This window comes from Petaurus breviceps, unplaced genomic scaffold (genome assembly GCF_028583685.1).
Source record: "Petaurus breviceps papuanus isolate PSGF00001 unplaced genomic scaffold, PetGlider_PUasm1.0 90919, whole genome shotgun sequence".
Classification (NCBI taxonomy): domain Eukaryota; kingdom Metazoa; phylum Chordata; class Mammalia; order Diprotodontia; family Petauridae; genus Petaurus; species Petaurus breviceps.
In genome coordinates, this window is record NW_027187378.1 from 21,424,443 (window position 1) to 21,433,157 (window position 8,715).

The 8,715-nt window shown below is 38.4% G+C and overlaps 1 pseudogene; it reads left to right on the plus strand.

Annotated features, from left to right (window-relative positions):
• Positions 1-3,395: 3,395 nt before the first annotated feature.
• LOC138152182 (large ribosomal subunit protein P1 pseudogene) lies at positions 3,396-6,435 on the plus strand (annotated as a pseudogene).
• Positions 6,436-8,715: the final 2,280 nt, after the last annotated feature.

Genomic DNA, 8,715 nt, shown 5'->3' on the forward strand with positions numbered 1-8,715 from the left:
TCACTTAATCTTTGCCTCAGTTTCCTCTATAAAATAGGGATAATAATAGTACCTACCTCTCAGGGTTGTTGTGAGATCAAGCAAGATAATATTTACAAAGCATTTGGCCCAGTACCTGGCACATAGTAAGCACTCTATAAATGTTAGCTATTATTATTAATGTAGCCCAGGAAAACCTCAGCTTTCTTGGCAACTTCCATATTTTGTTGATTTATAAATGGAGGGACTTGCCCAGAGCCACAATTATTTACTAGTAGAGCCAAAGTTAGAGTCCTATCCAGTACTCTTCCCACTCTATCATATCCTGCTCCAGTTAACTTCATGGTAAATGAGAAGATGGAAACCAATCAACCAACAATAATGTATTGTGTCCCTATCATGAGTAAGGTATTATGTAAAAAAAAAATCAGAGTTTGGGCTCTGTGATCTTTGACACGTCATCCTAAAGCATTTCCTTTGACCAGAGAAATATTCAATATTGGTAAAAAAAATTTTAATATATAAAATACCTCAATCACTAAAGAAAATGCTTTAGGACAATTGCATTGCTCACCTGCATCCTGGTAAAATCTATTCCAGACAAATATTCTTGTTATACTGTATGCAAATTTTAGAGCTACCACAAGACCATTCACTCTGGCAAATGTAAGTGGGCTACATGTTGTGCCATTGAAGGACGTACCCTCATTGGTGAGATCACAGATCCATTGAAGTATTGAAATTTTCAAACAAGATACTATAACATTTATAGAGCCTTACAATCACAGTAGGTTCTTTTTTCATCCTTTAATTATTCCATGAGGTCCAAATTCCATACATTTTATCACAATATATTGTTTTTAAAAATTCTTCCCATTGAACCACTATTTTAGTTATTTGTTAAGCCAAGTGCTTTCCAAAATGTAGAGGAGTCAGAACAAAGCAGAATCCCAGTAAAGACAAGATCTGGCATTGCTGGTTTAAGAATTATTTGCTTTAAAATGTTTCTAATTAATACCTTTCTATAGGGTTTCAAATTTTTTCCTGCTTTTTGGAGGGCAATTGGGTTTAAGTGACTTGCCCAAGGTCCCACAGCTAGTTTTGTGTTAAGTGTCTGAGGCCGAATTTGAACTCAGGTCCTCCTGACTCCAGGGCTGGTGCTCTGTTCACTGTGCCACCTAGCTGCCCCCAAATCATATCTTCTTAAAGGAAAAAAAAACCCACCATAGAGTTGTGTGTGATATAATTCATGAGACTTAAATGTGGCTATAATTGTCATGTTATTTTTAATCAGTTTTATTTTTTATAGCTCATCATTTATGAGTTGAGAATATTGTTAGCCCAGAATCAAAAATCTCCAGACTCAAAGAATCTCAGAGTTCAAAGGAAGCTTATAAGTCACCGAACCTAACTCATTCATGAATAAGATTCCCCTCTTGAACATCAATGGTCACCCAGTCCCTTAGAACCAAAGATTTAGCACTATCGGGGACCTGATGGGTAATGTAACATAGACTTAGGGTCAGGAATACCTGGGTTCAGATTCTGCTTGTGACACCTACTAGATGTGTGACCATGGCAAGTAAGTTACCTAATCTCTCTAGACTTTAGTTTCCTCATCTGCAAAATGGGGGTCTTATGTGTAGTATCTACCTAACAAAAACAAATGATATAATATATTTAAAGTTCTTCACAAACTTTAATGCTATGTAAATACCAGATTTATAAATTGAGGTCAAGCTCCTCATTGTATAGGAATGAGTAAATTAAAGCAAACGAAGACTAAATGACTTGCCTTAGATTATACAACTAGTAGAACAGAATTTGAACTTGGGTCTCTCTGACTCCAAGTTCAGTGCCCTTTCCATTATACCCTGTACTTTTCTACTTGAAAACTTTGTATGACAAAGAATTAACTATCTCCTAATGTAAAATGTTCCCATAATATTTTCCTGGCATCCAGTGGAAAGGTTGGTTTCTCTTTGCTTCCTTGGTGCATCTCTAAGGAAAAATGGCAAGAGGAACCAGGAGCATATAAAGGAGAATCATGAAACTTTAGAGCTAGAAGGATTTTTTGAGATGACACACACCCATTTCTTAATTTTCCAGCTGAGGAAACAGAAATACTATTTTTCTTATTTATTTATTTCTAACATTTAAAAAAAAATGAGTTCCAAATTCCCTCCCTACCTCTCCTCCCTTACCCCGTGGGAAGGCAAGCAACATGGTATTGATTAAATATGTGAAGCCTTTCAAAATATATTTCCATATTAGTCATGTTTCAAAAGAAAACACACACAAAAGAACAAGAAAAAGAAAAATTTTTAAGTATGCTTCAACTTTTGCTCAGAGTTCCAGTTCTCTCTCTGGAGGTAGATAGCATTTTTTCATTATTAATCCTTTGGAATTGTCTTTGATCCTTATACTGCTGAGAATAGGTAAGTCTTTCACAGTTGATCATCCTTACAATATTGCTGTTACTATGTACAATGTTCTTCTGGCTCTGCTCACTTCACTTTGCATCAGTTCATATAAGTCTTTCCAGGTTTTTCTTAAACCATCCCATTACATTCATATACCACAACTTGTTTAGCCATCCCCCAATTGATGGGTATCCCCTTGATTTCCAGTTCTTTGCCAACACAAAAAGAACTACTATAAATATTTTTGTACATATTTTCTTTGGGATACAGATCTAATAATGGTATTTCTGAATGAAGGGGAATGCACAGTCTTATAGTCATTTGGATAATGTTCCAGACTGTTCTCCAGGATGGTTGGACCCGTTCATAATTTTGCCAACACGGCATTAGTGTACCTATTTTTCCATATCCCCTCCAGAATTATCACTTTCTTTTTCTTTCATGTTAGCTGGTAGGTATGAGGTAGTACCTCAGAGTTATTTTAACTTCTCTAATCAATATGAAGCATTATTTTTAAAAAGCTAGGAGTCTGGCAAGTAGCAGAATAGTTTCTATTCTGTGAGGAAACAGGCTCAACTTACTCTAAATGAAGATGAATCCTTTGGAGGGCTCTGTCTACTCCACTGCCTTGGCAACTAACAAATTGAGTCAAAAAAACCTGTCAGGTGCCTAGCAATACCCTAGATACCATTGAGGATACAAAAGAAGAAAGAGACAGTCTAACTGGGAATACAAAATTACTGTATGGGAAATTATTAGAGAACACAGTAATTAAGACAAGAAGACACTGAAGAAATAAATACAAGCCATCTCCCATGCTTGAAAAGCACTTCTCCTCACTCTGCCATTCAAATTAGTGCCCTCATTAAAGCAGCAGGTGTAAATGGCAAACCATTCTAGCCTGGATTATTTGCAAAGGCTCTGTCTGATGTAAACACCGGACCTCTCATCTGCAATGTAGGAGCTGGTGGACCTGCCCCAGCAGCTGGTGATATGGTCCCTGCTGGAGGTGCTGCTTCTGCTAGCCCAGCTGCTCCAGCTGAAAAGCAGAAAGAGGAAGCAGAAAAAGAAGAATCTGAGGAGCCAGAAGATGGTATGGGTTTGGGCATGTTTGCCTAAAATTTTTTGTAGCATTAAATATAAAGCTTAACTCAACTAAAAAAAAGAGTCAACTCAGATACCACCTCCTCCCAGAAAGCCCGTCCTGATTCCCCTTCCTCTTGTCTCAGTTGGAAGGGTTCTCTGCCTGCTCAGATTTTCCTAGAGCATTTTGTACAGGTCTCTCCTTTGCTTTGTCACATTCTAACTTGTATTATACTTATCTGTGAACATGGTGCATGTCTCCAATAGAAGGTAAGCTCCTTGAGGGCAAGAACTATTTCTTTTTCTTTTGTCTTTATATCCCCACTACCTAGGATAGTACTTCGCATATTATAGGTCCATTATAAATGTTCATGGGATTGACGACAGTGTACAATTGCATGATTTGGATGAGGGCATAGATCACAAGTTTTATCAACTTTGCCAATGAAACAAAGCAGGGAAGGATAACAACACATTGGATGAGTCGGCTTCCTACAATATATTGATAGGCCAGAATGTTCAGACAAATCTATTATGATGAAATTGAATAGAGATAAATGGAAAGTCCTATATATGGCTTAAAAAGATCTTCACAAATACCATAAGGGAGGGGCATGGCAATGGTTCTTGTGAAAAAAGATTGTGCATGTACCATGGTAGAGCAAGGCTTTGAATGTAGGTCCTCTGACTTCAAATCCAGTGCTCCGCTTCTCTACTATTAAAATGATGAATACGAGTAATGATTTTGTTGTTATTGTTTAGTGCTTTTCAGTTGTGTCTGACTATTCATGACCCCATTTGGGCATTTCTTGACAGAGATTACTGGAGTAGGTTTGCCATTTCCTTCTCCAGTTCATTTTACAAATGAGGAAACTGAGGCAAACAGGGTTAAATGACTTACCCAGGGTCACACACCTAGTGTCTGAGGTGGAATTTGAATCCAGGTTGCCCTGACTCCAGCTGCCCCAGAGAAATGTTACTTGTCTATAAAACGTTGGAACCACCTTTTGATGAATCAGAATTATTTAAATTATTTATGCAGAATGATATAAAATTATGACCCAGAAAATTTGGGAATATCATGTTGAAATATTATTCCAAGTTTATTATACATTTCTCCCTTCATTTACTGTATGGTTCAGCCAAACAGGCCTTCTTTTCCTCACTTTATACAATCCATATATACATTCTGCATCCTTGGGGACATAGGAGGGACAGGCCCTTCAGGTGTAGGTATCCTCTGACTGCTTTCTGTGGTACATGACTTTTAATTGGCTGCTGAGTCAGAACTCTGAAGACATATTAAAGGGATGACCTCTACTCCTCAGGCCTCTTCTTCCTGCTGGCTTCAACATGTTAGGACACCTCTCGCAGCTCTAGAGGTTCATAGGGGTATCCCTTCTCCCTGGTGGGCCACAAGCCATGAGTTCATGGATTCCTAGACAAGCTTGTTTCTGGGATGGGGCTGCCCCTATTTGCATCTCTTTTCCTTTGGTATAGGGCCTGGTGAGATTTCAAAAAGTAGCTGACATCTTCCCCTTTCCTGACCCCCAAGCAATGGGGGTATTGGCTAGCAGGGCAGTTGCCACAGAAACAGCAGAGGAAGGCCAGTGGAAAGAAGAATCACCTACCGAGAAAGAGAGACACAACAAAAAGAAATAGCCCACTTGGTGATAATCAGACTGTACTCAATAGAAGTCAAATGTAAAATAGATTATTAGCAGCTCTCACAAGGAAACTGCTTGCAAACATCCCAGTGAGGTTGGGGTATTAAATCTCTCAATTGATTGAAATCACAATTATAATTGTGATCTTTTAATGCTTAGCATTCCCTTTCAGTGTGGAAATAAAATTTCCTGTTCCACACCTGATTCATGTTTATACACTGTTCGCCTCCTTACTTGCTCTCCCCTCTCGTCCCTAAGCATTGGACCCAACAAGAGAACTATTTCTAAGAAGTCTGAGATGGAAACGGAACTAAAGCACTTGGAACCTAGGTGCCCCATTGAAGAGACAGGCAACCCCAGGACTAACCATAAGGGCAGGTGAAAGACAGGGATTAACAAAGGGCATGAGAGTTACTAGCCCTTGTTTCCTTAGTTTAGTAGTACCTTGTTAGCTGCTGTGCTGGGGACACACACACACACACATGCATGTACATACATATATACATAATCTGTATATGTGTATGTATAATAACACTGGGGCGGTTAGGTGGCACAGTAGATAAAGTGTCAGGCCTGAAGTCAAGAAGACTCATGTCTATGAGTTCAAATTCAGCCTCAGACACTTACTAGCTGTGTCCCTTAGCCCTGTTTGCCTCGATTTCCTAATCTGTAAAATCAGCCAGAGAAGGAAATGGCAAATCACTCCAGTATCTTTGCCAAAAATATCCTAAATGGGGTCACAAAGAGTCGGACACAACTTCACTGGCATTAAGTGTATAAGTTACAGAGAAGGTGTCAACATGCATCGGTAGAGGGAGTTTTCTGCACCAGTGAAATTATAGGTCCAGCTCTTCAGTTGTCTGTAAGGTGCTTGATTCTTCTTCGGAAGCTAAGGCCACATTGGGGTGTGAACCCTCACTTTAGCCTGCGACTAGCACCACTGCAAACAAGGCTCTCCTCATCCATCTGCTGAAAGGGCCGTCTCCGAGATCGCCGGCATCTACTCTGCCCTCATCCTTCACGAGGATGAGGTTACCATTACAGAGGATGAAATCAATGCCCTCATCAAAGCAGGTGGAAATGTTGAACCATTCTGGCCTAGATTATTTGCCAAGGCCTTGTCCAATGTAAACATTGCAAGTCTCATCTGCAATGTGGGAGTTGGTGGACCTGCCCCAGCAGCTGGTGGTGTTGCCCCAGCTGAGGAGAAGAAGAAAGAGGAAGCAAAAAAAGAAGAATCCGAGGAGTCCAATGATGACATGGGATTTGGTCTGTTTGACTAAGTACTTTTAGTAACATTAAATAAAAAGCTTAACTAAAAAAAAAAAACCCACCAAAAAACAAAAACAAACAAAAACTATAGGTCCAGTGTATGTAGTGTGTATGTGTGTGTGTGTGTGTGTGTGTGTGTGTACCTGTTGTCTCCCTCCAACAGAATGCAAGATATAAATTCTTTGTGGAAGGGACTGTTAATTTTTGTCATTGCACCTCCCATAATAAGTGCCCAGCACAGATTGTTATCATTTCTATCATGTTCAGGCTTTTTTGGTCTGTTTTTTTGGAGTAGGCCTGTGCTCCAAAAAGGAAGTTCTCTCCCTATGTAAAGGAAGGTAGGTAAAGTGCTGATAAGCACCTGTTTCATAACTTACAATGTTCAAGAGTTACCTGGTGAGCCTGGAAATTTGCTGAGGTGTCCAGGGTCATCCAGTCAGGATGTATCCGAGTTCAGGCTTAAATTTAGGTCTTCCTAAGTCCAAGGCTAATTCTTATCTACTATACCTTGATCCTTCTCATAGATAACATGCTATAAAATTTTATTAATAAAAGAATGTCTGTAAGAAATGATGAACGTGGTGAATAAATGGTGAATGTGGTGGGTGACGTGAACTGATGCTATTAAGCAGAAAGAGGAAAAGAATACACACAAAGCTGCAACCATGTAAATGGAAGAACAGCAGCAACAGAACTAAATGCTGAGAAGTTTAGCCATAAGGCTAGAAGAAGGCACCTCATCCCACTTCTTCGCAAAGATAGGGGGCAATGACTGTGGAATACTATATATAAGGCCACGTTTCTCCCCCAATATCTGCCATTATTTTTGTTGAACTGTTTTTCCTCCTATTTTTTATTCTTTCTTATAAATAATGGATCTTCAGGAAAGGAAGAGCGAAGAGAATATATTGGGAAATACAGATGATTTAAAATAAAAAATATTAATAAAATTTTATTTTCCTTTAAAAGAGTATATCCTATCCACCTTCTACTGGACAGACCATATCTTCTACAAGGTAGAAGTGATTTTCACGGAAAGGGAAGTGATTGGGTTGGAATTTGAAATCCCTTATAGATTCCAGTTCTCTCCACAGCCTGCTGGGTTATGTTGCTTAACAAACTGAGCAAATGAGGATGGAAATTAAAGGGTAGAAGCCACAAGAATCTGTAAACTAGGAAGAAAGGAAAGTAAGATTTCACAGAATGGAATGAGCTGGCTAAAGCTAAGAGTTTAAATCTCAAATTAAAGAGTCAGCTCAATTTTGAAGTATACCTGACCTTTCCAAGTATATCTAATCTCTTCTTAGTTCTGGATATGAGAGGTAGAAGGGTAAAGTGGAAAGAATACAATTCTGACAGTCAGAACCCCTGAATTCTAGTTCCTACTTTGCTACTAATTAACTGTGTGACCTTGACCAAATCATTTCCCCTCTCTAACACTTAATTCCCTTACCTATAAAATGAGAAGGCTGACTTGGCCCAGGAGTTCTTAACTTTTTTGTGTGTGTCATGGACCCCTCTGGCTGTTTGGTGAAGCCTACTGGCCCCTGTCTCAGAATAATGTATTTAAATATATACAACAAAATAGAAAAGGAGACAAAAAACCCCAATTGTGTTGAAATACAATCATTAAAATATTTAAAAACCAAGTTCACAGACTCCATGTTCAGCTTAGATGATTGCAAGGTAGCTTTTTGTTCTAAATCCTACACTAAGACTTCTAGATAAATTGGTTTTTTAATAGCTACTCCACAAAAAGCAATTACTTTGGCACCATCTGCTGGAAAGTCTTAAACATTAAACACTGTAAAATATATTTTAAAATTATTTTTATTTTGTTATTTTCAATTACATGTAAATTTTTTTTTAAGCAATTGGGATTAAGTAACTTGCTCAAGGTTATATGGCCAGTTATTTTGTGTGGATGTTGAGTATCTGAGGCCAGAACCAATACCGGGTCTCCCGACTCCAGGGCTGACATGCTTATTCACTGCGCCACCTGGCCAACCTGTAAATTTTTTTAATAATCATTTTTTAAACTTTTGAGTTCCCTATCCCTCTCCTTGAGAAGGCAAGCACTTTAATTTTGATTATAACATATGAAGTAATGCAAAACTTATTTCCATATTAGCTGTGTTGCAAAAGAAAACACATAAAAAATAACGTAATAAAAATAAAAATTTAAGAACTATGCTTCTATCTGCATTCAGAGTTTATTAGTTCTTTCTCTGGAAGTAGATAGCATTTTTCATCATGGGTCCTTTGGAATTCTCTTGGGTCATTGTCTTGAT